Source organism: Carassius auratus, unplaced genomic scaffold (assembly GCF_003368295.1).
Source record: "Carassius auratus strain Wakin unplaced genomic scaffold, ASM336829v1 scaf_tig00216952, whole genome shotgun sequence".
Taxonomy (NCBI): domain Eukaryota; kingdom Metazoa; phylum Chordata; class Actinopteri; order Cypriniformes; family Cyprinidae; genus Carassius; species Carassius auratus.
In genome coordinates this window covers 207,144-215,149 of record NW_020528811.1, presented here as the reverse complement: position 1 = coordinate 215,149, position 8,006 = coordinate 207,144, and the positions used below count along the sequence as shown (strand labels likewise).

At 37.5% G+C, this 8,006-nt stretch overlaps 1 long non-coding RNA gene across 1 annotated transcript; it reads left to right on the top strand.

Annotated features, from left to right (window-relative positions):
- Positions 1–2,177: 2,177 nt before the first annotated feature.
- On the top strand, positions 2,178–7,044 carry LOC113099516 (uncharacterized). Its single transcript, XR_003289469.1, has 7 exons — positions 2,178–2,306; positions 2,407–2,450; positions 2,782–2,909; positions 3,061–3,154; positions 4,059–4,162; positions 6,112–6,232; positions 6,793–7,044. It is a non-coding gene; the product is annotated as an uncharacterized LOC113099516 (long non-coding RNA).
- The last annotated feature ends 962 nt before the right edge of the window (positions 7,045–8,006 follow it).

The window sequence follows — 8,006 nt, the reverse complement described above, 5'->3', positions numbered from 1 at the left end:
ACACAGTGCATTGCTCTGTCTTGTAGCTGGGGTTAGAGTTGTACAGAAAGAAAGTATACTTGTAAAAAAAGAAACACTTAAGCAAAACATGGTCAGGTACCTAATTATTATTTTTTTAATAAATTTCACTGGTAGCCTACAGTATAAAGAATTTTTGGGTATAATATTTCACAGATTTCACACACTATTTTGCCATACTCACTTACATAAATGAACTAGTGGCCTGCACCCACTAGCAAAACAATTCTATCTGATTTTTGGATTGACTTTGGATAAATTCTTGTACTACAAGGTAATTCAATCAAGAGCAGTAAGTGATTTACTTTCATTTTCATACATTAAAGAAACTGCAGCAGAGCTAGTGAATTAGACGCGGTCGCCTTAAGAGACAAACGCATCCATTATAATGATACACATCCGGTTTTTTTGCAACTCTTTACTTTGACTTAAGACATAAACACATAATCTTTCGAACACATTTTCCAACACGGGTATTTCGACATATTTTGTATGTACTTGTTGTCGGTACAAAAGCAAGAAGACTTTGAGACGATTCTCTGCTTGCTCCCTGAACACCAGAACACCGCGCTGCTGAATTGAGCTCTTTCGCTTTTCGCTCTTTTTTTCTGTTTATTTAAACTGCGATTCGTATTTGTTCGTTCAGGTGCAGGAGGACGTGAACGTCCTGAACGAGAGCTCAGTTCAGTGTTGCTGTTCGCGAGACGCGGCTCTCTCTCGCACCGAACACAGCGCGAGTCACCAGCTGCTCAGTTCAGCTTTCCCGCAGCGCGGGGCTGAAGCCAACTCGATGTGTTGAATGCTCGGAGCATGTTATAAAACGTATTCTTAAAATACACATTTCTGTTTTAATAAATGCTCATATTAAATCATAGCATAACACATAAGTAGGTACAAAAATAATCAGTGATGCAAATGCTGATGCATTTTTGCAATGATGCAAAAAAACATTTTTGTCGCAGTGTAGCTCCCTGCTTTACCATGTTATGCAACGCTGAGCATCGCAGACTTTCAGTCTGACAGAGAAATCTCACAAGCACATATAAACACTCATTTTCATGTGTATAATATATTCTTCTAATTGTTTTGTGCCGTTTCGCTGCAGTGTTTTCATGTGAAGGCTGTAAATGTGGACTTCAAGTGTTCAGAGAAATACATCGCGAGCTCGCGGACATTTGGCTGGCGCGAAAATATCATGTTATTACTTTAAACAGTTCAGAAACATCTGAATTTAGCTCTTGGTGTGTTCTAACGGGTAGATTGCGTGCAATCGCCGATATAATTTAATAATAAAAGGTCTTAAATAAGAATAAGTTCGCTCGTTGTGAGCTCCGTGGAGACAGCCTGAGCTGAGCAGCAGCTGATTCTTCTCTCGTCTTTCTGACTGATCTCTGACCAGAAATAAATTATTAATGAGCCCTAACCCCTGTAATAATCAGATATGTTGGTTTAGCTTGTCAGTTTGAAGGAAATTGTATTATTTAGTTGTATTTTTAACGGTTTAAAAGTGAAACCCCTGCTGAAATAAATAGAAACCATTACAGAATTTGTAATGGTTTTAATGGTTCTTATTGGAATTCTAATGGTTTTAATGGACACTGTAATGGTCTCTGTGGGTCTCTATTGGTAATTTGCTTTCTTCTATTGGTGGCGTGTATTGTCTATTGGATACCATTAAGGACCAATAGAACACCTTTAGAAACTTCTAGTGGTATCTACTGGACACCAGTAGAAACCATTATGACTCCAATAAATTTAGTGGTTTCTTTGGAAAACTGTAATGGTCTTAGTGGGTAGGCTACTGCTGAAAAAAAATGAACACACAAACAATAGAAACTATTACAAAATTTGTAATGGTTTTAATGGTTATAATGGGAATTATGTTGGTTGTAATGGTCACAGTAATGGTCCCTGTGGGTCTCTATTGGTAAATTGCTTTCTTCTATTGGTGGTATGTAGTGTCTTGGATTGCCACCATACGTCATTTGGAAAGGTTATTTTTAATTCATTTAATTTTTTTTTTTTTTTTTTTTTTTTAAATCAACTCGACTCGTCATGGCCTTCAAAATTGACTTGAAAAGTTGGTCTTTGTTTTGTCTGTCGGATTTGGTCCAAATTTAGCCCAAAAATAGATGTGAAATAACAGAGAAATTCTGCGTGACTTCCACGTGCTGTAATGTGCGCGCGCGCAGAACTGGAGCGGAGGACGTCACCATGGAAACGAGGCGGCAGCCCAACCGTCAAGCAGCTGATCGCTGACACTCAATGTAGTTTCACTTTTTTTTTAGGTAAGTTTAGTCTATTAAATTACACAAATAGTACATTAAAGTGTTCCTGACACTTTATTTCATGTAAATTATACACTTTCGTTTAATATTTACTTTATAGAAATGGTTTAGCGTCGTCAGAAAAAGCCCGTTAGCATCTCAAAGGTAAGGCTAAATACAGGTAACGATAGACATGAGCTCTTGTTTATTAAGCTTGGGCTTTTAATGTCATCTTGTGTGTAGATGAGCTCGCTCTCTCTCTCTCTCTCTCTCTCTCTGTCTCTCTCTCTCTCTCCATATATATCAATGGATGAATGGAAGTAACTTAACCGAATTAATTTAACCCTAAATGTATCCACTGTTTAATCCTAAAATGTGCACTAACGTAACCGGATAACGTTACATCACTTACATAGAGCGTGAAAATGGACTGAAACCTTCAGGTTTTGATCTTTCATGGTAAACACATAAATACAAACTTGTTCTGTGATTTCAGAAGTGCCAGAAAAAAACCTCTATGACGCAGGAGAAGTTCCTGATTTTAACATTTCTGAAGAGCTGCTGACAGAGAGGATGAAAACATACACATTTTGATGTCCACGCTGTAGGAGCATTACTAAATAAGTAAAACTAAAATATATATATATTTATTGTAAATGATTATATAAATTATATATTCTGTGAATTATTATTTTTCTTTTCTGCATTTCACCTCTGCTATAGTATATGCCTTATACCTGGCATTGTATAATAAATATTGTTGTCTCTGTGACAGTGCTTATGTTCCTAGGTTCTTCCATGCTGATGGCTGTGCTCTAGAGTCATATCTCCTGTCGAAGAACATTTTTAGACATTATGAACCATGAATAGTAAGCAATTCGTCAAACATACACCATTCAAAAATGTAAGGGTCAGATTTGTCATGTATTTCAAAGACATCTTTTATGCTCACCACTGCTGCATTTATTTGATTAAAATACAGTTAAATTGTGAAATTACCATTTTTTTAATAACTATTTTCTATTTAAGTTTGTTTTAATAAGTGATCAAAGCTGAATTTTCAGCATCAGTCTCCAGTGTCACACAATCCTTCAGAAATCATGCTTTGTGAAAACAAGAATAAAATTGTACAAAATATTCACATATAAAGCAGTTATTTGAAATTGTACTAATATTTCACAACATTACCATTTTTATTTATGATCAAATAAATGCAGTTTTCTTAGTGTACATGAGACTTATTTCAGAAACATAAAAAAATCTCTATCTCCAAGCTACACACTCTCACACCAAAGTGACTGTTAAAAATCATTCAAACTTTGTGTCAGTACATCATAAATAGGAAAAGGCATCAGATCACCGTCTGTGATTTGTTGTTTCGTGCCGCATCCAGTGTAGAGAGCATCACTGATTATAAAAGGCTCTGTTGTATTTTGTTGTGCTGTCCAGTGACGACACAGTGTTAGAACTCTTGTTAAATATCATTACATATGATGTATGTATGATGCCATTCAGCACTGATAGATCTTTTCTATTTCAGAGACTGAAAATCATTGATAAAGCACAAGGTTACTGTAACATATTTAAACAATATTAATAAGAATTAATAAAAATGCATCTGTGACTTAATATTGCTTCTTATTCTTCAGTGGAAAGTTCTCATTAAACACATAACTTTCTTCTCATCTTTGTGCATTTTCAAACGTTGTGCATATTTCTGAATCATTTTTTTTTTTTTAACTTCATAATATTGGTTGTCTTCTCTTGTTTCAGAGTTTAGCTCCAACCCCAGTTAAGCAGACCTGAGCAGCTGATCAAGGATCAGCAGAAACTCTGCAGAACATTGGTCCTTCAGCCCAGGACTGGACACCAGTGTTGTAAGTCATTCTGTCTCTTTATAGTGCATGCTCAGAACATATTGCAGGAGATCTCAACATTGTCTCTCAAGGTCCACTTACATGCAGAGTTTTGCTCCAACCTGCAGTGCACCTGAACACATTAATCGAGGTCTAACTATTAGTGTTGTCACAGTACCAATTTCAGTACCAAAGCAAAACACAAAAACATGCTAATTATAATTTTTTTTAATTATTATTATTAGCCGCACTTAATTAACTACTCTAATAACAGTGTTCATTTCAATCCGACATTCAAATTACAGTTATATATATATATCCTGATAAATACAGGTGCTGGTCATATAATTAAAATATCATCCAAAAGTTGATTTCACTAATTCCATTCAAAAAGTGAAACTTGTATATTATATTCATTCATTACACACAGACTGATATATTCCAAATCTTTATTTCTTTTAATTTTGATGTTTATAACTGACAACTAAGGAAAATCCCAAATTCAGTATCTCCGAAAATTTGAATATTGTGAAAAGGTTCAATATTGAAGAGACCTGGTGCCACACTCTAATCAGCTAATTAACTCAAAACAACTGCAAATCCTTTAAATGGTCTCTCAGTCTCGTTCTGTAGGCTACACAATCATGGGGAAGACTGCTGACTTAACCGTTGTCCAAAAGACGACCATTGACACTTTGCACAAGGAGGGCAAGACACAAAAGGTCATTGCTAAAGAGGCTGGCTGTTCACAGAGCTCTGCGTCCAAGCACATTAATAGAGAGGAGAAGGGAAGGAAAAGATGTAGTAGAAAATAAGTGTAGAAGCAATAGGGATAACTGCACCCTGGAGAGGATTGTGAAACAAAACCCATTCAAAAATGTGGGGGAGATTCACAAAGAGTGGACTGCAGCTGGAGTCAGTGCTTCAAGAACCACTACACACAGATGTATGCAAGACATGGGTTTCAGCTTCGCATTCCTTGTGTCAAGACACTCTTGAACAACAGACAGAACCAGAAGTGTCTCGCTTCAGAAAGGACTGTACTGCTGCTGAGTAGTGATATATCAGACCCAAGAATGCAGAAGAGCTGAAGGCCACTATCAGAGCAACCTGGTCTCATAACACCTGAGCAGTGCCACAGACTGATCGACTCCATGCCACACCACACTGCTGCAGTCATTCAGGGGAAAGGAGCCTCAACTAAGTATTGAGTGCTGTACATACTCATACTTTTCATGTTCATACTTTTCAGTTGGCCAAGATTTCCAAAAATCCTTTCTTTGTATTGGTCTTAAGTTATACTCTAATTTTCTAAGATAATGAATTTGGGATTTTCCTTAGTTGTCAGATATAAATAAATATATCAGTCTGTGTGTAATGAATGAATATAATATACAGGTTTCACTTTTTGAATTGAAATTATGATATTCTAATTATATGACTAGCACCTGTATACACAGAATGACTAATTGAACTGCTTTTATAGTTTTAATAATTAATTTATTTGTAATGAATAAAGGGATTTTACATTTGATTATTAGTTTTTCTTACTTGAATGCTTTTGTTCGGGATGTAAAATAAAAAAGTGAATCATTATTAAGAAAAGAACTGCAGGAAAAGATGCAATGTTGCTCAGTGATTTTGGTTTGGAACCTTTAGAAAATAGAAAAGAGTTGACTTTGCCAACTCTTTCAACTTCAAACGGGTGTAGCTCAGTCATTTTTTTTATATATATATACAGTTATACATCATTTTGAAGGACTTTTTAATGAGAAAAAAAACCTCAACTGATTTTTGCTCATTGTGACTAACTTTGCCAGCACAGGTCACATATGCTACTTAATTTCCACTTGAGAGTGGTCAGATTTAAAGTCTGAGATTAGTCCATCAGTTCTTGAATTTCAATTTTTGTTTATGTGTGTGCGTGTGTGTGTGTGTGCGTGCGTGTGTATGTGTGTGTTCAAAACAAGAGTGTCTGTCTCAGAAGCTGAAGAAAAAAGGTCACACCTTATAGGAAATAAACGCCCCCTAAGTGTACGGAAATACCTGGATGAGGAGATCAGTGAAATAAACCAGATAAAACTGTCAGTGGTAAGTGTTTGCATATCCATATCCGAATGGAATTGCTACAACCTCTTATCTAATATGACTCGAAGTGAATAGAGACTATGTACCATAAAAAGTAGATAATGTAATTATTTAAGCCTATTTGTGAAACTGGACCACAAAACCAGTTACAAGGATAATTGTTTTTATTTTATTTTTTAGATTTTTATTTCAATAATAATACTAAATAAGTTTTCCATTGATGTATGGTTTGTTAGGAGGACAATATTTGTCTGAGATACAACTATTTGAAAATCTGGAATCTGATGGTGCTAAAAAATCTAAATATTGTGAAAAATATTTCAAATCCAGAGCAAAGCATTTTATTAATAAAAAATTAAGTTGATACATTTATGGTAGGGAATTTACAAAATATATTCATGGAACATTTTCTTTTTTTAAATCCTAATGATTTTAGACATGAAAGAAAAATCAATAACTTTTTTGAGACTGCCATATAAATTTAAGTATGGATAATCTCACATACTGGTAATGTGGTACATTGTCCTAATGAATTGTCCCTTTTTTTCCTTTTTTTTTTGCAGGTCTGAGACAGCTACAAGCCACAAAAACAGTTCATAGTTCCTGCATTTCTATAATGCATTAATGAATAACAATAATTAAAATAAAATGTAATGTCAAGGTTTTGTGTTAATTCCAGCTATGTTGAGTATTCTGTGAATAATTTTGATTTTAGGTGCATATTCTTAATTCTTTGCAAAACAACCTGAACTGTTTGCTATTGAAAGGTTGGTATGAAGTTTAAATAAATAAAAACATTATATTCTTGACAAAACCTGTGTACAGTTCGTATTAATAATTTAAATTATTTACTTATATTAATTAATGGCCTAATTACCAGCTATCAGTTAAACATTCAAATCAGAACCAATATAAAAGTGCAACGAAAACTATTAAATATATGTGTAACAATATACAAATCTCCATATTCATCGGGAAGAAGGAGGCGGGAACCGGCGCACAATCAAAAACGTTTTAATATTCAAAAGTAAATACAAAACGGCGCACGAGCCCCTCACGGACGACTGGTGCGCATAAATAAAAAGCAAACATAAAATAACGTCCCAGGCCTGGTCCTCTCTCGTCCTTCACGGTCGTCGCTCCAGTTTTATATCCTTCCATCTCCTACGTGGGACTCGATACTAGCGGTGGGGCTCAGGTGTAGCTCATCTCCAATCACTACACCTGGCCTCACTCCTCGTTCCCACGCCTCGCGGCCCCGCCCCACTCGCCACATACCCCCATCGCCCCTCGCAGGCCGGGGGGTACCCTCGAGACTGCGCTCCACCCCCCCCCCCCCTTCCCTCCGGGGGGGACCGCTCACGGGGACCTGCAGGAACCTGGGGGTAGGACAGACGAGGCGAGAGAAAAGGAGATGGAAGGAGGAGCGACAAGGACGAGAGAGGGGAGAGAGGAAAAAAAAAAAAAAAAAAAAATCCGGTTCCCAGACGCACTGCTGCTCGGCCCTCCACCAGCTGGGTGATCTCCTCCGCGGTGCCTTGCGGTGGCACTGGACGGCCCTCGGCGGACGGCGCGACACTCCTCCGCCGCCCGATGGACGGCGACGGCTCCTCCGATTTTGGGCAGCGGCAGGAGTCCCCCGTTCCCTGCCCCTCCGGATTCCTTCACGGAGGCGGCAGGCTCCGGCCCCCTGGCGAACGGCGCCGACTCCTCCGCTCCCTCACGGACGGCAGCCGCCCCTCCTTGTCGTGGGCGGTCGGCAGCGAGCTCGCCCGTC